Here is a 21,835-nt window from a genome sequence, read left to right as displayed (position 1 = left end):
AAAGGGTAAACTCAGATTAGAGACTGTAAGCTCTGACAGAAACAAAAGCTGTTCTTTTGCTGTGAGCTCTCTACAGCTGCATTTGCTGTATGTGAAGTAGGTGATTTAGACATGTTCAAATCCAGACAGGTTGGGGTGGAGGGGTTTTATTTTTAATATAATTTTCCTCTAACAGGAACAAAGACAATTTGGTTGCTTGGTATCTTCAAAGTCAGGAGGCAAGGATTACAAACAGCCAGGCTGTAATATCAACATGCTCTGAGCAGCCATAGGACTCAGGCATCTTATCGGTCTGTGACGCACGGTTAATTGTGCAGGGCACAGAAGATGACTGCTTTCTTGGCAGCTAACATAGCAGCCTTGAAAAAGGCACAGCAGCCAGTCCAGCATGAGATCCAGTGACATGGGAGAGCCTAACAGCTTATCTCCCACCTCCTCCCCCAGCCCCAACTTATCATCAGAAAAATCTTTTTGGGGGGGTTTTGTTTGTTTGTTTGGTGGCTGGCTGGTACAGGGATCCAAACCCTTGACCTTGGTGTTATAATGCCATCCTCTAACCAACAGAGCTAAGTGGCTAGCCCTGGAATTCTTAATGAGACTGGACGAAACCCTCACATGTTGCTGCTGGAAATGCACAGTGGTGCCACTGCTTTGAAAAAGTTTGGCAGTTGTGTAAAAGGTTAAACAGAGTTACTATATGGTCCAGGAATTCTATTCCTATGTGAATTTATGTTCACACAAAACCCTGTACATAAATTTTCATAGTAGTGTTATTCGTGATAGCCAAAGGCCCATCAACTGATGACAACAAAATGTGGTATAGCCACACAATGGGATATTATTGGGCAATAAAAAGGAATGAGGCACTGAATCATGCTATAACATGAATAAAACTTGAAAACACTATGCTAAGTGAAAGAAGCTAGTCACACAAGACCACAAACTATATGATTCCATTCATATGTAAGGTCCAGAATAGGCGAGTCTACAGAAACAAAGTATGAATGGTTGCCAGGGGCTGGGGGATATACAGGCTTGTGGGGTGATGACAAAGGGGTTTGGGACTCCTTTTGGGGGGTGATAGAATGGTCTAAAATTAGATTGTAGTGATGGTTGTACAGCCTTGTAAATATACTAAAAACCACTCTGCTGTATGCTTTCAATGAGTGAATTATATGGTATGTAAATTATATCTAAATAAATCTACTTAAAAAAAAAAAAGACCAGTCTGTCTGCTCCTTTCAAACTTCACATTTCATTTTGGTCCAAAATCACCCACTTGACTCTTGTTTTCCTTGGTTGCCTTATACTTAAAGTGGCTTTTAACAAGGCCACAGAGACAGGAAACATTTTACATCAATAAGAGAAGGGGTTGTGGGAAGACTGCCAGGCAGAGGTCTACAGCTCTGCCCACGGCTCAGCCCTGAGTCATAGCCCTGACTGTCCTGGGGTCCCAGTTTCCTCATCGCACAATGAAGGGGTGATGCAGGCAGACTCTGAGCATCTTCCTATCTCGAACATCTTGTGCATTTGAGAAATTCTGTTCAAAATATGGTTTATGGTGAGAGATGCTGCCATCTAAAGGCTTACTGCAAAAGCATCACCACCACCGCAAAAATAATCCAATTCCCAGCCAACTATAAATGTACTGCATCTCAAAATATGTTATCGAAGAAGCACATAGTAATTCACAAATAAAGATATTATTGCAAACTTTAGGAACCATGATTTTAAAATGATTATTGTATTTAATCACATACGGCTGTATTCATAATTTACTTAACCCTTTCAGAAAGGGAATTTTTTAAAAAGGTTAAAATAGAATGGTTACAAGGGGGGTTAAAATAGAATGGTTACAAGGGGGAAAAGAAAATATATTCATAATCTAAGAGGAGAATGCAGGCTATAACAGTATTCAGATCTTATATGAAATATACATATATCCATATATAAAAGTGCATGGGTGGAAAGACTGGGGGGAGCGGCCAAAATATTTGCTGTGGAAGAAGCAGAAACTAGAAAAAAGGGCCTGAACAGGGCAGACAGAAATGGAACGGGGACTGATACAAGAACCTATCTACACGTTTGGTTCTCTATCTACTCGCTAAGGTAAAATGGATCATTGATATGTTTCCCTCTTCATCTGCTCTCTTCTAAAGGACTTAGGGGAAGTAAAGTCCTTTCTTATTATAGTCTGATGATTTGCAGCCGCCCAACCCACAGCTATACACACTGCTCAAGCGATACTTGTATTTCTGCTCACCTCAACTCTTCACAGTATAGTAACAGCAAATCTAAAGAGATCTATTTCCAGGCTCCTAACTACCTACCCAAATGTCCTTCAAAAATATTCTCTGGTACTGTTCCTTAAAATGTGGACTATTTCCACATGAATGTGTAACCGGTTATTCTTGAATGATTGACACAGGGAATCCAACGTCACCCAGGGCCTTCAGCCTTCATGCCCACCCATTTATTATACCTCTAGCCATTCTTTCTATTCAGAGGCAACCACTAACTGGGACAAATATTCAACACTGACGAGGCAGGATGTGATGAGCAGAGGCTGGTGAGTTGGGCAGACCTAGCTTCAAATACCACGCCCCTCCCTTCTCATCTCCCCCTAACTTGGGCCTCAGTACATCGCAGAGCTAAAAGACGAGCAAGCGAGCCTCCTGCGACAAGGGGAAAATCATGACAGCAGAGATCAGGCCAGTCTGGTGTCCTGGAACAGTACACAGTAGTGCCAGATACGAAAGGAGACCAAATACACTAAAGTAAATAAAATGCATACCCATTGAGCACACAGGCCATAGACTTACATACATTAATTCATTCACTCCTAATAATTTTGAGGGAAAAGCACAACTTCCCTCATTTTTAGGTCAGGAAACTGAAGTTCAAATAAGTTAAACAAGTTGCTCATGGCCAACAACTCGTGGCAAAGCAAGCAGGGATTTGAAACCTGGTCTATGCAGTTGTAAAGCCCATGCAGTGAACCAGCACTTAACACTTACAAAACTATGAAATATAGATGAAACATGCAATTCTAGAAAAAGCCAGGGCACTGGAACTTTCTACCACTCAGATATCCACGGATCTTGGCTATACAGATAGCAAATCTTCTATTCATCCTACTTGTCTCTGATCTCCCCTAACTTTTACTAGGAGTTGAAATATTATGAAGTAAATATAAACAACTGTCCTGCAACATGATCTTTCTATTTAAATTGCTTTTCACAAACAGCTGAACCTCAAACGCTGTAAAATAAGAAATTCATAGCCATGGAGGTTTTCTTCTCCTTCCACGTTACTCAGAGAATTTGTGCGCACTTTCCATTAAACAGGGCAGATGACTCTCGTTTGCCTCCACTCCTTTCAAAACACTATTAAAGTTTCAGTAAAGGGATTAAAGAGACCAATAGAAAAAGGAGATAACCACAAGCAAGAAACCAAACAGAAAGAGAGTAAGGCTAGGCCTGTGAACCAAACTGACTCCATTTCCCTGCAGAGGACACTTTGTTACTTTTCCATTCCTCAGTCATGAGACCCCTCAGGGCAAATTATTACCCCATGGGCTGCCCTGACAGACTGAAATAAAAGAGGGAACAGATATTTACTGAGTTGCAAAACCCCTCCTCAAGGCTTATTTACTATAATTGTAAAAGTTACAGACTAACCTTAAGACCCCTTTAGGAATGCCAACCTGTGCACAAAGCATCAAGGTGACTGCTACAATGACCCTCCTGGGTGACAATGATGATGAACACCACTGCCTACTGAGCATGCACCCATGACGCAACCAGGAAGAACAGAACAAACCACCTCCAGTGAGTGACGCTGGCCTTAACTCCTTTCCCTATAAAAGACCCTGAACAGCACCCCTCGGGGGGACTAGCTTTACTGTTGCTACCCACCTTATGCATAAGTCTATCTCCTCTTTTAATAAAGCGTTGCTTGCTTTACTGTTGGGTACACTGTTCATTTCTATGACTTTGGAATCCGAGAGCCTAATTTAATCATTGGCAAAAAACTGGAAAGCTTTGGGCACAAGAGAGGATTCTAGCTGCAAGAGGCAAGTGGCCACTGGGACTGTTTTGCTCCCATGTCTCTGCTGCTGGTAGATCTCTCCTGGAGTCCTCGGCCTAACTTCTGACAAGGGCAATGCTTTATTCTCTCGAACTTTCTCTGATTTTCTGAGCCCTCTTCTGTTTGGTTGGATTGTATCCACTTCTGTATAGGTGCACCCTGGAGGGCTCCTGGCTATGCTTTGTTTCTCTGATTTAAATCTAGTTGATATTTTCTTTATGCTGAAAACAGTGGGGAGAACCGCTTTTAGCAATTACTGTTAATGGAATAGGTTGGCCCCAGCAATTAGGACTAAGCTAAACTGGACCCCACTGCTCCTCTTTTCTCTTTGTTTGTTTGCTTGGTTAGACATTTAGTTGAGTACAGGTAATCTGAATAAACCTTCCAATCCTTGCATCAACTTTTGGACTTTCAGGTCATTTGATTCATGTGAGAGGGCAAGCCGAGCCTGGCCTGTCAGTAACAAAACCTCTGAATGTTGGTAACAGACCACTGAGGAGCAGTGGACTGGGTGGAGCAGAAAAGGGGAGTGCCTCAGGAAGGGTGCTTGAGACACCAGACCCTCTGGAGGCAGGGCACAGGGGAAGCCTGACAATGAACATCTATTTAGGGCAGACTTAGACCCCGAGAATCTCCTTCTAAGCCAGGAGCATTCCCTCCCTCACCCTGGAGGCTGAGTTCATTCTCTGGAAAGGCTGAATTCCAAGACCATGGAGTTCAAGAGCTAAACTCATGTGTGCTACATTAAAAAACTAGGATTTGAAAAAATTCTACATGCAGATGGTCGCAGTACCCCCACTCAGCTATGAGAGCACTGAGAGCCCAGTGTGGATGCCATGGCAGGAAGAGACTGAAAGATTCCTCTCTGGGGAAACTCACGTAGAGGAAAGACCTATAAGTAACCATAGTTGGGGAGCCCCCCTCCAAAGAAATAGCAGATCCCTGACCAGTCAGGCTACAGACAGCCTGACCTCAACACACACCTTTCAACCAGCTTTTTAGCACCTTATACTTTCAAATGGGGAGCCAAGGATCACCTGACAGTCGAGGAAAGACCCTACCCTGCCGGACAGCAACCAAAAAAGGTCCAAAAAGGAACTCCAAGGAATCAGAGAAAATAAATGAGGAATTTTCAGCCTCCAGGAAGAAAAGTGACATTGCATCTACTACACAAGAGTATACTGTAACAAGGAGCATTCAAAGTCCATGATGCAATCAGCTCGGTAGACTGTGGCTGCAGAATGAGCACAGTGGGAGGCCACACCAGGCAGGAGCCATCACAGTCACCTGAGTGCTGAGCTTCCACTTACATGGCCACCTGTTAAACCCCAGTGACACTAGTCTCTGCATCACAGATATGAAAAACTCCCCTAAAGGAAGAGGCCACATTTCTTGTCAACAGAGATCAAAACTGAAATACACACCTCCCCTAACTCCCTTAGGGAAAATTACTGCCCAGCACCTTTTTACATAAAACTTTTTGTTTAAAACAAAATGCTCCCCCCAACATCTGCAAACAGCTCAGTGACAACACTGAGCTGCCACAGGAAGCACCCCAGGCTCCTGAGCTGGGGCAGTGGGGGGCCTCCTCAGCCACAACCCCCTGACGTCCGCACCAGGCCCAGCAACCACTGAGTGGCTGCTTGAAGCCCCCTGGTCTCCCCTGCCAGAATTAGGGGGTGCCATAGGCCTTGACCACACGCCCCCCTTCCCCCTCCTCCCACACTATTTTCCCCTTCCCCTACCAACTGCTCTACAACATATTAGAATGTAAAAAAAATCAATAAATAAATTTTAAAAAATAAAACAAAATGCTCAACATTCCCAAGCATAAGCTACCTTAGAGTAAAATTTTCCCCTTTACATAAACCAAATGTTAAAAAGTTAATCCCCCAAATTAGCCAGAGTGTAATACTATATGATAATTACTCAGAAAGCATGGTTTTCTGGCTATTAGCTATGTTTGAAGGCAAGAAGCTCTTAAAAGCAAGACAAGACTGTGAGATACCAGCATGAAACTTGGCTCAGCTAGAAGCCTATATGTTTCCCCGTCACGGCTGCCTCACCTCCCGGTCATGCCCAGGCAGCTGACCCATGCATTGGTATCAAGCAGCTTTTCCATTTATAATGCTCACCGGGTCCCCTGGGAGTCTTGCTCAAATGCAGAGTCTGCTGTTCGAGGTATAGTCTGAGACCATGGACCATCCCTTGGTAGCAAGGGATGGGCCTCTAAAGAAGACCACCACTGACCCCCCTCCCTTCTGTCAGGTCGAGGTGGGGTCTGGTGGCTGTGGTTGTAAACATGTTCAATTTACAAGGCCTGAGTCATACAGGGGTTGTTCTCGATCATAAATGAAACCCACTTCATCTGAACTCGAGACCCCTTTCCTCATTCCACTTCCCACAAGCTGTCAATCTTCTACTGTGTGACTCTGGGGATGGGGACTCTCAAAGGTATAAAGGGCTTCTAAAATTCAAACAAACAAAAAAATGTGCCAAGAGGTTAAACAGCTGTAAACTTGCAAATATCTTATATGCAGACTGCAAAAGAAGAGCTCCTGCCAGCTTCTTTAATTGTGTAGAAGGGCCTCATGTCAGGCTGGAAGTGGCCAGAACCTTCCCTTAATCACTCCTGTTCTACAATCTCCAAAGTGCAGCATTCTCCCTATTCAGTATTCTGCCTTTACACAAATCTCCAAATATACTTTTCCCAGCGGCCAGTTTTCCTACTCTTTTTGACATTTTAATCACACAGCTGACTATGCTGCTGCTTAGAAACTACCATATACGGAATATTTTTTTTTTAAACGGATGGTAGAAATAAACCAAACTGAGCTTTATCTCTAGGCAGTAAAAGAGAGAAGGGCAGGAGTTACTTTTCATTTCTGAGTGTTTCAGTTAAAATAATTATATATATATATGAAAGCAATATTTGGGGCACAGAACACCTGAGGCTATTTATTACATTTAAAGTAGATCTTACATTTTTCACAACACCTGGAGACTATGAAAATTGACACCTGGTATTACCAAACGTTTTAGAAATTTTTCAGCATCTTGAACTTTCATAGTAAAGGTTCCTGTCAATTTTATCTGGTCTAGGTTTTCATTTCATACTGGGAAATGCTCACAACGAGATGAGAAAAATAAAAGATGTGCAAGAAGATTTTTTGGGGGAGGAGGGGGAAACCTTTATCACTAAAGCAAATGTCATTAAATAGTGAATTCCAAATGGTGGACTGAGTTAAAACTATCAGACCACAGGCCTGAACTTTTGAAGAACGAGATATCCAGACAGTTTCACAAGTCTGACCCCTCTCCCCTCCTGTACCCCAAAACAGGATGTTTGTTGGGGGAGGAGAAAGAGGAGACATACAGTTTGGGATTGAAACAAGGGCAGACCTGGCCAAGTCTGTGGCAAAAAGGGAGTCAGTCCTCTATACCAGGGACCTGGGCTTGACTCCTTGCCAGAGCTGAAGTGGGGCTGGTGACCTGGTGGGACTGCCCACAGACACATCCTATAATGGTTGAGAACCTCTTGGGAGGATTCATTCTGAGGGAAGAAACAGCCAGACAATGAAATGACCCAGTCAGAAAGACTTGGCCAAAGAAGAGGGCAATTTCAAGCCCAAGTGATGGTGTCTATCACTTGGATTTCTCCAGTGAGAAACAGGGAGGGGCTGTAAATTAAAACCTAAAATCCTCTTCATGTAAAGGTGCTGACAAAAGAAAAAAATTTTAAAAATAAATTAAAAAAATGCAAAACGCTGCTTGAGATGGCCTGCTCTATTCCAGGGAATGACAAAGACAGCACTATGTTCCCCTCTCCCACCAGCAGGGGGTGCTGGAAGGCATCAGATCAGGACAGAGAAGTGCCCCCCACGGCCCCAGCAGACATGACTGCTGGGGACTTCCGGGGACTTCCACAAGCCCTTTTACAAGGGCCTGGAGCCTTGGGTAAGGAGAGGAGGGCAACCAGTCAGTGCATTTTGAGTTACTACTACTGTGGCCTCACCCCTACCCAAAGACAGGTGAGATGTGGGGAAACTCAGACTGCAATTCTAGAGAAAGTGAGAGAAAAAAAGAGTCACCTGCTGTTGGTATATGAAATACAAAAGTTACCTGACACCCATAACTTACTTTTAGTGGGAAAGGGTTGACAGCCTTTATTTCTTCATGCAACGCACAAGGCACTGTGAGGACGTACACGTGCATTGCTATTAAAGTGCTTCAGTCTAGCAGGGAACTAGTACGCTCCTCTCATTAGGCATCATTAAAATACATGTTGATGAAGATGCAAGTCTCAGTTTGTAGTATTCATGTTCACAGTACTATGAGTACAATAAACTCCTAGTTCAACAAAATAACTTGAATGATGTTTCTACTTTCTTCCGATGTAGTTTGATCTGTCATGCTGTCCCTTGCACTGTACCTTTGTTTTTATATATTAAAGCACGGAAATGAATTCATTTTATTCACTCAAAAAAAATCTGTGGCACATGTGCTACATGCCAGGCATGAGGGTGAGACCTATAAATGTAACCTATAGAGCTCTCTTGAAGCTCTCAGCTCAGATGGCAGCAGTCTTTATTATGCTGAGTTTTATTTCAAAACACTTCAACATAAATAGTATGATATAAAAGTATGGCATGTTGCTTTAATATACCACCCAAAGGCGATTAGTTGTTTTAATCTGGAATACAGACTCCAGGAGTAGTTAACTAGCTTTTAATCAAAAAGTCACACTCAAAAGAGGCTCCTGTAAGCTAGTCGACTAGCTATTCTTATCACTAACCAACAGCAGGATTATGTTAATCAGTACATTTTAGGTCAGAGATGGGCTTTCACATTAAATTACTGACTTTGTTAATTAGCATTATGGCTGCTAGAAACATTTTCAGTGGTGAAATTCATGGTATTTTGAAGTAAGGAGATTGACTAGTAATGTCGTAGAGGTACTCTGGCTTTTGCATGACCCAAGTATAAAAATCTAGCAGGACCTCGGAATGTAAGAATATAGTGCTCAAAAAGACAATGGCCCCAGGTCCAGGAATTGTCAGGCTTCTGATGCAAAAGGGCAGGATAGCCTGAGTCCTGCCTTTGGTAGGCAGAATTCTGAATCAGACACAATCTGGGTAGTGCTGTGAAAGGACTCTGCAAATGGAATTAAGAATTAAGGCTACCAATTAGCCAACCTTAAAGTAAGGAGATGATCCTGGATTATTAGGGCGGGCTCAATGTAATCACATGAACTCTTAAAAGCGGAAGTCAGGCAGAAGAGAGATGAGGCAGAACGGAGGGGAGGGACGACAGAGGTTCAGTGTGAGAGGGATCCAATCCTCTGGACTGGACACCTTTCTGGCTTTGAAGATGAAGGAAGGGGGCCACAAACAAAGGAATGCAGGTGGCCTCCAAAAGCTGAGAATGATCCCCAGAACTAACAGCCAGCAAGGAAATGGGGAACTCAATCCTAAGAAGTTACCCATCCCCACCCGCACCCCAAGCCTCCATAAAGGAAAGCAGCCCTGCTACCATCTTCATTTCTACTACATGAAACCCAGAGCAAAGGGCCAGCCCGTGGCTCACTCGGGAGAGCGTGGTGCTGATAACACCAAGGCCACGGGTTCGGATCCCTATATAGGGATGGCTGGTAGGCTCACTTGGGAGAGCGTGGTGCTGACAACAGTAAGTCAAGGGCTAAGATCCCCTTACCAGTAATCTTTTAAAAATAAATAAATAAATAAAGTAAAATAAAATAAAATAGAAGAAGTGCCACCCCTGCCAATAAATTTTTTTTAAGATAAGTTTGTGATTTCTTAGGCAGCAAGAGAACACTAAAGCACTGTCTACGTAGCATGTAAGATGGTATTTGTCTCACAAGCTACAGGTAAACACTGAATGTGAGGTTCTGTCAGAGCACCAACCCCCAAAAATGACAGAGCTGGACATCACAGGCATGGCAGCAGGCTATACGGCTGCGTTGTGCTGGCTGCTAATAAATCTACACACGGGCACGGTGCAGACTGCGCCTTGTTTCGTTGAAACCCAATGGTCAGTTTATAGGGAGGAAATCTCTAGTCCTCACTTCCTCTAACTTTTGGTAGTAATTATGATTTACCACAAAAAATCTAATACCTGAAACTGGTTTCATTATGTATGTAAGAATCATTAACCAAACAGTTACAAATAAATGAACAACCACAAACCTTGATTTTAAGATGTCCTAGTAGAAAGGACTTGAGTCCTTCCTGGAATGGGAGTTTCGGGGTTTCTCTCAGGAACTAGGGAAGCAGCCATAAGGGGAAAGGGCTCTTCTGTTATCACAAAGCAGAAAATGAGCCCTACACTGTGTGAAGTCACTGGCTCCAAAAACGAAGGCAGGATCCTTGAGAATCTTCTTTCCCAGTGAGTTGAGACCAGACATGCTCAAAGAGAGTGGTCGCTTGGGCCAGCAGCAACAGCATCACGTGCTAGGCATGCAAATCCTCAGCCCCAACCCAGACCCTGCTGGAAGGCGGAAATAGCTAGAGGCCAGCACTGATCATCTCCTTCCATCTTGGTGTGAGAGCCCCAGTTTTTCACTATTTTATTTTATTTATTTTTTAAAAAGATGACCAGTAAGGGGATCTTAACCCTTGCCTTGGTGTTGTCAGCACCACGCTCAGCCAGTGAGCGAACCGTCCATCCCTATATAGGATCCGAACCCATGGCCTTGGTGTTATCAGCACCGCACTCTCCCGAGTGAGCCACGGGCTGGCCCCCTGTTTTTCACTATTTTAGAGTATCCAATACTTGGGAAAGGACAAAAGAGATGATAGGGTGTCCCTTCAGTGGAGCTGGGTATTGTTTAGGTAAAGTAGACTCCGAGGATTATCTTTCTATACGCTCTTGACCTTCTATCAACTATTTTACAACACTAAATGGCAGGAAACTCAGCAGTGCCAATGTTTCCTGTCCACAACAATGCAAATGGATTTTGTCTGGCAGAAAATATAAATGTCTATAATTCCAAATTCTCGGTTAAACCGTTTTTAACATCTTATGGGTTCCCTTGTTAATGAATTAATTGTGTTTTTGCCTCTTTGAAAATTATACTTTAGCACCCCCATGCATTCAGTGAATAAAAAACTGAGTTTCTGGGCCTCCTTGGCAATTGGTCAATGCAGCCAACGAGAGGTGAGTGAGTGTTGAGTGGGATTTCAAGGAAGGCTGTTGAAAGGAAGCTGACCCACCTGGGAGTGCCCCACTCTGCTCCTTTCTCTCCCCTTCTTCTGGCAGGGAATGTGGACATACGAGCTGGTACTCGAGCAAAGATGTTATTAGGTCATGAGGCAACCTTGTGTTTGGAGGACACGGTAAACTAAAGGTTCCCAAAAATAATGTCCACAACCTAATCCCTGGAACCTGTAAGCATTTGTACTTGATTTGGAAAATTGGACTGTGTAGATGTGATTAAGGATCTTGAGACAAGGATATCATCCTGGATTGGCTGGGTTGGCCCAAAATGCCATCACAAGTATCTTTAAGAGAAAGGAGGGAGATCAGACCATCGCACACAGAAGAGGCAGCGATGAGAAGACAGAGGCAGAGAACAGAGTGACGTGGCCACAAACCAAGAACACCTGAGCCACCAAAAGGCAGAAGAGGCAAGAAAAGGATTCTCTTTAGAACCTCCAGAGGGAAGAACCCTGCTGACTCCTTGATTGCCCACTTCTGGCCTCCAGAGCAATGAGAGAATAAATTTCTGTTGTCTTAAAGCCACCAAATTTGCAGTAACCTGTTTCAGCACCCCCCAGGAAACAAATACTGATACATACAAGGTGACAACACGTTGAAGTAACCAAGGCTACCTCCACCCACCTCTAGACTGTTAGCGAGAGAGAGCAATACCTTTTTATTTAGTGTAATCTATAGCATATTTGACTATCTTTTTTACTTGAAGCCAAACTTAATCCTAATACAGAACCATGAATTACTGGCGCTAAACCTCACCTTACCTCACCAGAATTGATCTACCTTACTTGTTGTCCTGCAACCTCAGCAAGGTTTAGAATTAAATGAAGAACTGAAATACATCAAACCCAAAGTACTGATACAACTGGATTACATTTAGGAATAAGTCTGCCATCACTAGAATAATCAGAGAGTACAACCAGTAGAGAATCTTTAACTTTTTAAAATGTGGCATATTGGAGTACCTGCCTTATTATTTCTATTTGAAATGTCTACTTTTTAGCTTTAAGTGAAACTCATTTTAAATAGGATTTTAAATTAATTTATAAACATTAGAAATTGATTTGTACATTAATTTCAAGCCTTAAGAAAAAGAGTGTTTTAAAATTTTAACTGTAATACAATGAACAGTAACACAAAATTGCTGCTCTCGGACACCAAAAGTCTCATCTTAAAACTGTCTTTCCACTGTGTAAAATCAATCTCTCTCTTTAAAAACACTCAAAAGGAAAAGCTCAAGATTTAAAAAAAAAAAACAAAACAGAAAAACCTTTTAAAAAAATTCCTGGTGGTCTAGTGGCTAGGAAAAAAATAGAATAAAAAAAAAAAAAGAAGAAGAAACATTCCCTTAACTCCAAGACCACCACTGTCTACTGCCTCCTACCCAACTGGCAAGGCTACCCAGTATGCATTTCTGGTCCCTCAGCTGCATTCTAGAACCTTCTGTGTGCTACCATAGTCCTTTTGCACCCACAGCATGTCCATGCACTATTACCACCTGTGCTTGTTGGCATCCCCCAGCGGACTCACTCCTGTGTATCCCTGGTGTCTGTACAGAGATACTGTCTCTGAAGTTAGGAGTGGCCCGCAGTCCTGTTGCACAGTCAGGGGGTTGGTGTGTTGGGCCACACACACGCGGCCTCTAACAGAGTCCTGCCATGGCCTGCACCTGAGACTGAAAGCAAGGGCAGAGGAAGGCTGGACTTGTGAGCTTGAGGCCAGTGTCCTTCTCTGACCTTGCTGGTGATGAGCTCACCCTTGAAAACATGTGCTTTCCGTTATCTGAAATACTCCTGCAAACATCAAGAGCAGCAGCAAAGTGATAGTCTGGGCCTCAGCTGTTATCTGTTTAGAGTCTGAACAGGACAAATTGCACTCATGGGTGCCATAGGTAACCCATGACATCACTGAGAGGAGCCCGATGAGCAGTCCCAACCACAGCTAACCTCCTCACATGGCGTCTACTGTGTCCCCTGTGGTGACCCAGGCCACTGTGATCACTCAGCACAGCGATGACTTTCTATCAGTGTCCTGGGTTTCAGGACACAACAGAGGGAGGGGTTTCCACATTAAATATGCTACAGTCCAGGTATCTGTAGAATTTTTCCTATTGGACAAAGCAACTACAATTTTACCTTTTATCTTATGTATCTCTAAAAGCTATTGATATTAACACTGAGAATTCCTTATTATACACTAATTTATTACAACAAAAAGTGGTTTTTTTTTTTTAAATCAACTGTACTGGTCTCCAGCTTAGTACCTCTAACAGTCAACTAGGTCGACCAAAAGGCCATGTTAAATCATCCCACCAACCCCTCATCTCTACTCATGCTGAAGACACCTCTGATGGACGTAAACACTCCAGGACGCAGACGGCTGCTAACACCAGCCCACCCCACGTTCCCACGTGTTGTGGTGGGTCTTGCGGACTCCCTGGCTACTTCCCACAGAGGCCTAAACATCACTGGCATGAGCACAAAAACACCTCAAAACATCCACACAAAGAAGAACAAGACTATTAAAAACAACTCCCCATCTGCCTATGCCAAAGAAAAATAGCTCCAGAAGTCCAAGGTTCTACCTATTCTACTTTTATACCTCAGCTATTAAACAATTTTAAGTAATTGGGGGCACAATATGAAGATATAAAAACAGTTAATATGCCAAAAGAAATAACTATTGAGATTTTTCACCTTAAAGTGTTTACTTTTTGTGTAAATCCAGTCATTTATAAAAGTGAACTCAGAAGGTAGCCTCTCTTTTAAGAACTTAAAATATTTTTTTCTTTTTTAATGTACTTCAGCTACTAGAATGGCACTCAGGTCAGGTACAAGTCACAGCACTTGGCTGAAATTGTTCCTAGAATACAGTTCACTGTTCAGCACTTAACCACAAGGTGGCGCTGCTTCAATGCTAATTCCAGCCCTGCTAGGACGTTTCTTCATCAATGTTAACAATGTTTACATCTGTCTGACAGGAGCATGAAGTCCAGAAGTGCTTTTTCTTTAATGTTTCAGGTAACCACATATGGTTGGCACTCTATATGGACAATTAAACCACTGAGGCAGCAACTCCCTGCCCCCATTTTAGGCCTGACGTAAGAACAGATTCCGACATACTCGGCCCCTGCCGACTGATCTCAGCCTTACTTAGGGCCAACAAGGCAACAAAGAGGGCCAGAAAGGCGGGGTACAGCTGAATTATATCAAGGTACAATAATGCAAGTTCATCTACTCTTGAATTCATACTGATATAAGTAAACAGGGAAGAAAAGGCAGATCTCCTGTGCAGAAAACTTCCGAACAACTCATGAAGACACTCCACTCTCAAGGAGGTAGAGCAGACCTCCCCACCCCACATGCATGAGCATAGTGACCTCCTTCCTTCCGGAGAGGACAGTATACTATCCATACAGCACATGAAAGCAGGGAGGATGGAAAAAGAGTACCTTTACCATGGAGAAACCTGGCAACTACTACCTTGGCCAGATGATCTCAGTGGGCAGAGATAAGTCATTTTGCCAGAATATACCATCAACACGATGTGATGAGAAGAGCACGTCACCTCTCTGGGTTCTGCCCCCAAAATCCATAACTCCCATCTAATCATGAGAAAAACATCAGACAAATTCCAACAGAGGAGAATCCTACAAAATACCAGGCCAGGACTCCCCAAAACTGTCAAGGTCATCAAAACAAGGAAAGTCTGAGAAACTGTCACAGCCAAGGAGAGTCTAAGGACACGTGACAACTAAATGTAATGTGGTATCCTGGATGGGACCTTGGAACAGAAAAAGGACATTAGGTACAAACTAAAGAAATATGAATAAAGTATAGACTTCAGCACGTATCAATTTTGGTTCATTAATTGTGACAAATGTATCATTCTAATATTCTTTGTTAAAAACAGGGGAACGAGTATGGGGTATATGGGAAATCTCTGCACTATTCTTCGCAACTTCTCTATAAATCTAAAACTATTCTGAAATAAAAAGTTTATTAAAAATAAAAGTTCACCCAAGGCTCAAATGGTAACAAAGAAGTATCTTCACATACAGGAGAACACCTTACCTTCTATGTTGAAGTATTTAAGTTGTGTTCCTGACAGTCCCTTTACACTCGTCGTACAGGAAGAAGATAAAGCAGGAAAACACTGCTCACTGAAGGTCACATGAAGGACAATGGCAGGAATGCAGAGCTTGATGGCTTCTGTGCCACATGTACCCTTTTGACCTAAGACTGCTCTTCTGGGTAGCAACAAAGCAAGTGGAAATGACCTGGGCTTTAGAATCAGACAGATCAAGGTTCAAATACCAGACAGTCATTAACTAGCTGTGCAACCTTCGGGAAAGTTACCTAAACTCTTGGGGCTCTCCGTCAACTGTAAATGAGGTTGATACCTACACCTCAGGGTTAAACATGTTTATAAAGTGTCTAGCACGTGGTAAGTACTGACTACATGCTAAGTTTCCATTCCTCTTTTCCTTTCTTGAGGCAAAAGTCAAGTTGGCAAACTACTGCCAGGAGCCAAATTGGGCCACTTCTATAAATAAATTGTTACTGGAACACAGCCATGACCATTCATTTATGTACTACCCATGGCTGCTTCATGCTAGAATGGCTGAATACAGTTGCAGCAGAGAATGCATGGCCCTCAAAAGCCTAAAACTATTTGGCCCTTGACAAAAAGTTTGCCGACTCTGCTCAAAGGTCAATTACCCTATTTCCAAAAGCTAACACTTTTCATTCCTTATCGTATTTGACCTTCACAGCTTCTGCCTCAGAAGTCACGTCTTGCAATCCTTCCTCCTCCCTTGAGCCAGTGATCTGAGCTCAGGCCCTGCACGGGCAACTCCCTGGTGCTCTTCACAAACAAGACTCCACGGAACATCCAAAGTTCAAGATCTACAAAGTCAAACCATTCCAAACTGTAGTTAATTACACCAGTGCCTACGCCTGTGGTAGGGGAGAAATAGCATTACTTAGATCCTAGGACCAACTGGGGTTGGTATTCCACCTTTCAGAGCCTTAAAGTCCTTACCAAAAACACAGGAATAATGCTCAGTATGGAAATACCATAAAAATTAAATTGGGGAAAAATGTGAAGGCACTAGACATAGCAACATTTTTCTGAATCTGGATCAATCTAGAGAACCAAGCTTCCTAACTGGTATGCAAAGGATGAGTTCAGGGTATTGCCAAGATATGGATCCCCCAGCTCTCTGAACTGTTGGGCAAAGTCTGGGGCAGTGCCCCAAGGGACATTTCACTTATCCCAATTGCTGTGCAAAATTTCCTACATATGCCATGACATAAAAAGGACTGGGAAGCCCTTGGCCTGGGTCATTGTGCACTTTTCTTTCTTCCCCAATTCTCACATGCAAACAGGTCACTACAACCTATAGATATTTTTTCCTAAAGCTTTCTCAAATCACCCTCTACCTCACTCCATTCTCCAATGCCACTGCAGAGATTTAAGCCACTATACTCATTCCAAGAGTCCCAAGCAGCCTCGCCTCCAAGATGGCCTGTATGAAACAGTTACCATCCTAAAATCCAAATCTACTTATTTCATGCCTCTGCTTAAAAACAATCAAAGTGGTTAGCTCAGTTGGTTAGAGCACGGTACTGATAACACCAAGGTCTAGGGTTCAATCTCTGTACTGGCCAGCTCAGCTGCCCTCCAAAAAGAAAAGTAAAAAATAAAAATAGTCAAAGGACATCACTTCCAAAAGAATAAAATCCTTCCTGGCTCCACGGCCTGGTTCCAGCTATATTTCCATTCTTGTCTCTACACTACCCACCCCACTACGTAAGCTCAAGCCACTGAGGCCCACTAACTCACATTTCTGCATGCCCTCTGGACTGCATGTGGAGCTGTCTTCTTCAGCCCGACCCCTGGAAGCTCCTGTTTGCCGCGTAACTCCCAATTCATCCTTTCAGAGCCCTCCAATATCACCCACAACAGAAACCTTACCAGCTCCTGCTAGGAGCATCTTGCTCTTCTCCGTGAGGTCTTAACTCTTTGTAGACACCCCAATGTCTTAACCGCTGTCATCTCTCTCACTAAACTGGGAGGTCCCCAAAGCTTAGGGCAAAGTATTAATTTACCTTTCTATCCACCTCACCTCTAGCCCAGAGAGCAACACACAGCTGATGTTCAGTAAACTGGTATAAAACAAATGTTTATGGAACCTCATAAAATCACTGAGTGAAAGAAAGATTTAAGTAACTCAGACTGCCTCTGAGGCCATTTGGAAAAATAAAGATCACCACTAAAAAAAGTCACATCCACCAACAGTGTCCTCTCTTGATGAAAAGGATCCTGTAACAGTCTCACCAACTCAGCGTCAACAAGTCCAGGAGAGCTGGGAGGAGAGCGCCTGAGAGCACTGCCGCACAAAAAGGAACTTTATTTTTTAAAGGCCAAAGGGCCCACAAACTAAGAATTTCCAGTTTAAAAGGAAGAAACAGGGAAAGTATTCCATGAAAATAACGAAAGGGTGTTGATATGGAAATAAAAATATGAATCTCTTAAGCAATGTGATAGGCAATTTCTTTCTCAACAGGTCCTCATTTTTTCCCTTCTGTTTGTCACACGTGAATCTACAGCAACAGTGTCAATAAGGCGCAGTGGCTGACTCATAGATTTCAGGCTACAGGTTAAGATTTTTTTCCAGCCTGAAAAGAATCTGTTATTCCTCAACTGTGTACGAAAAACACTGTAAGAAAAATAAAGTGTACAATAACACCTAAAATCATGTAAATATGACATCCTCAGAAACTGTTTAATGGTAACTTCCTTGACCTGTCCTGACATCATTTCTTCCTGACACACTCTTTTAGGGTTCAGGTCGCCATCGTTAGGTATTTTCACAGCCCGGCCAAATCTGCCCTCACCTCAAGACAACACTTGGATGCTGGGTGGTTTCCCTACCTCACCCCCAAAATCTTTGGTACCAGCTCCTCTTATGAATCACTTCTCACACTCCTCTGAAACTTGGTTACTTGTGTTCTTACTGGTTGATCTTTATCACTTTCAGTAAAAGCCACGATAGGACCAAGAACAAATAAGCATTAAGGCACTCGGCTGGGAGCAACGCATACTACAGGACTTGAAAACCAACTAAGTATCTGGCAAGGCCCTTCCTCACACAGAAGCTGTGGGTGGGTCAGCTCACCCACGAGGCCATGCTCAGAATTTACAAACCCAAATCCAAATACCCACAATTTGGGTTGAACAGTTCCATCAACATTTACGAACCCAAGTACGAATATTAGCAATTAGATTTTTAAAAGGTCTCTGCATTGAAGCAGTGGTACCTTCTCTGTCCTCCAGGCCAGAGAAATACGCTAAAGTCAAGAGGCTGACAAAAGCCAGAAGGTGCAATTTACCTGGTCTCAGAAGTTAGGACCAGTTTGATACAACATGGCATCATTTCTCCAGCACGTTCCAGGAGCCTGGCACTTAGGAACATTCCCTCCAATCCTCTCAAAGGCCCAGATGGTAGATCATTTACTGTCCTTTCCAGATGAAGAAACCAAGTATCAGAGAGGTTAGTCTAGTAACTTTCAAGGACACAGAGCTACAAAGGACAGGGACTTGGGGTTGAACCAGGTCTGTTTTCCCACAATACTACATAACCTGGGTAGGATTTTTCTGTTTAGGAGGCAGGAAAAAAAAAGGAATAGTATACAGAAGTCTACCTAACGCAGATAAGATCTGCCTAAGCCTTATGACTTGTTTTAAAAAAATAACTGAGAATCTTTTGCATGCCTATATTTAAATTTTTATGTATGTGTGTATATGCACACACAGAGAAGTGTATATGTAATCATTCAAATCTTCACATATGCACATCTGTTCTAATAGAAACTATAACTGAAAAAAAAATGTAAATTATTTTGTAAAAGTGCAATATTTTACTAAAGAGCTCTGAGTCCACACCATTTTCTGACTGACAAAACGGGAGGTTTTGGCCTGTACGCCTCACTTCAAATATTAACACTAGATTCAGTGTGTACAACAGACATGTATTTTGTGATTTCCGAAGACGCTCCTCTTCCGAGTGTTCCATCCAGTCCTTGTGAAACATCAAACTGTCCAAGACATGAGTGTCTGTAACACTTGCTGCATTCTCAAACCACCCCTCCCTGGCACTATGGTGCAGTTGTAACCAGGGCACAATGACCTCACTTGCGTTCCACTCTACAACAGGGAAGAGGAACTGCAGCCAACCATGGCACAGTCTCACCTGCTGGTCCCTCAGCCAGCCTCGCCACCCACGTGCCCCTCGTGATGGGATTCTGGTGCACGAGGTACGTGTTTCTGGTAAAGTGCAGTCCTTAATGTAAGCAATCTACTTTATCTAGTGCTCATCCAAATAAGCAACTATCTGTTTCAATGGCAGAAGAAAAACGGCTGTGCCATCAAGAGACAATGGTTCTGCATACAGCACTTATGAGTAATTTCAGGGAAGTTCAAGGGTGACCTGACACAAAGGCTCTGCCTGAAGTGCTGACTTATCACTTATCTGCGTAAAGAGCAGCTTTGTAGCTCTGCTCTCACACACAGCTGTGAACAACATGTGACTGTCTGCTCAACTTCCCCTGGAGTTTGGTTCTCAGTGCTTGGGGAGCAAACCTGGGCCAGTTTGGAGGTTCGTGAATTATGGTCTCTCACTTAGAGAGCACATGGCAACTTCACAAGTTACCCAGGCAAGCCACCACCGGGCATCCTAATGTTAAATAAAAATTATAGGAGGCCACTGTTTTGTACTAAGTCCTCACATCAGGAGCCCAAAGACCAGACTAAAGATCAAAATGGAGTCACCCCTGCTAAGTTCCACATCACTTACAGCCAATTTCCCAAATTGGCCACTTTATATTCTCAATAGATATAATAATGAAGTTCTCTCTGCTTTAATTCTTACACAAAAGAGATAGCCTGATATTAACTTGTCAGTTATTTTTCTATTGTTCTGTCTTCCTGTCCCCACCTTCCAAGGAAAGTAACTTTGAAATGACCAATCTACTTTTTGTTCTTTGTTTCTGCTTTTTTTCAGCCTATAGAATCCACCTCTTTTGCTCAATGTGTATTCTATCTTATGGGATAACATGTTGCCCAATTCTAGAATCGCCATAAAGGCCATTGAGATCTTTAACTCAATGTGCGTAATTTTGCTCTTTGATACCACCTTTTTGCTTTAAAACTAAGTGTCTCTTTTCTGCCAAGAACCATTGCTTTCTTAGAACCGGTGGTCAGTGGAAAGGTCTAAGAGTTGGCTTCCTTTACAGGGCAATGTTAGATACAAAACATTCTAATCACTTCACACCAATCATGTGCAAACGAAGAGATGAAGAGCCCAAGTGGCTGGTGGTAGAGCTGGAACTGGAACCCACCATGCCCCACCGCTTTCACGTCTTATTCACAGGAACAAAGCCTTGCAGGAGGGCAGTTGCACATCAAGACAACACGTGCCCACAGAACACACAGATCTGAGAGTGGAATCCCACTGGAGGACATCTGGCTAAGGATGAAGGATCGAGGGGACCAATACTGTGGCAATCCTTTCATGGTCACCAAGTCACATGAAGGAAGCTGAAGATGAGCTCCAAAGAAGTTGCAAAAACCAAGGCCCTCCCTACACTTTACAGTCTACATCTCATTTACATTTCACTTGTCTTAGTTCAGGATCCTATAACAAAAATACCATAGACTGGGGGCTGGCTGGTTTAGTTCAGCTGGTTAGAGCACAGCCTTGTAACACCAAGGTCAAGGGTTCAGATCCCTGTACCAGCTAGCTGGTGGGGGGACCATAAACTGAATGGCTTAAACAACAGTTATTTCACATAGTTTGGAGGCTGTGAAGTCCAAGATCAAGGCACCAGCAGACCCAGTGCCTGCAGATAGGCCTTCTCACTGTATCCTTACATGGCAAAGAGACAGAGAGAGCTCTAGTCTCTTTCTCTTATTATGTAAGGAGTCAAGACTTCCCATCATGGGGGCTCTACCCTCATGATCTCATCTAAATCTTATCACCTCCCAAAGGCCCCACCTTCGTTAATACCATCCCATTGGGGGTGAAGGTTTCAACATATTATTTTGGGAGGGGGGACACAAACATGCACTCCATAATACCCTGTAAGAGAAGCGCCCTTATTACTCCATCTCCCAGATGAGGAAACACCTATGACCTGCCTAAGCACATCAAGCTGGGAAGTGAATCCAGGTCCGACCTGCCCAAGAGTGGGGCAGACAGAGAAAGACCACATCTGTCAGGACCCCTCACACCTCAGTTAGCTAGAAGCAGAGAGTCTCATAACTTAGGGTGGAGAATTTATTCTCCCAGGCTCTTCAAAAGGTGAGCTCATCAGCTACACTCAGGACCTGTGACCAATAAAGAAGACTTTGTTGGTGGTGGAAGTAACAAGATAATCATCTCTCCTTGAAAAGCATTTCCTAAATTCTATTTCTCAGAGCCTTGTACAAAGAAAGGGTTCCGTGTGTG

General features: G+C 43.2%; 1 protein-coding gene across 3 annotated transcripts in view; it reads right to left on the bottom strand.

Moving 5' to 3' along the window:
* The window catches only part of TANC1 (tetratricopeptide repeat, ankyrin repeat and coiled-coil containing 1), a 215,978-nt gene that overhangs the window by 85,993 nt on the left and 108,150 nt on the right, over positions 1–21,835 (bottom strand). The gene's annotated exons all lie outside the window — the stretch shown is intronic.

The sequence above is a fragment of the Cynocephalus volans genome, chromosome 1 (assembly GCF_027409185.1).
Source record: "Cynocephalus volans isolate mCynVol1 chromosome 1, mCynVol1.pri, whole genome shotgun sequence".
In the NCBI taxonomy this organism is placed as follows: Eukaryota; Metazoa; Chordata; class Mammalia; order Dermoptera; family Cynocephalidae; genus Cynocephalus; species Cynocephalus volans.
This window is presented reverse-complemented; position numbering and strand designations above follow the sequence as displayed.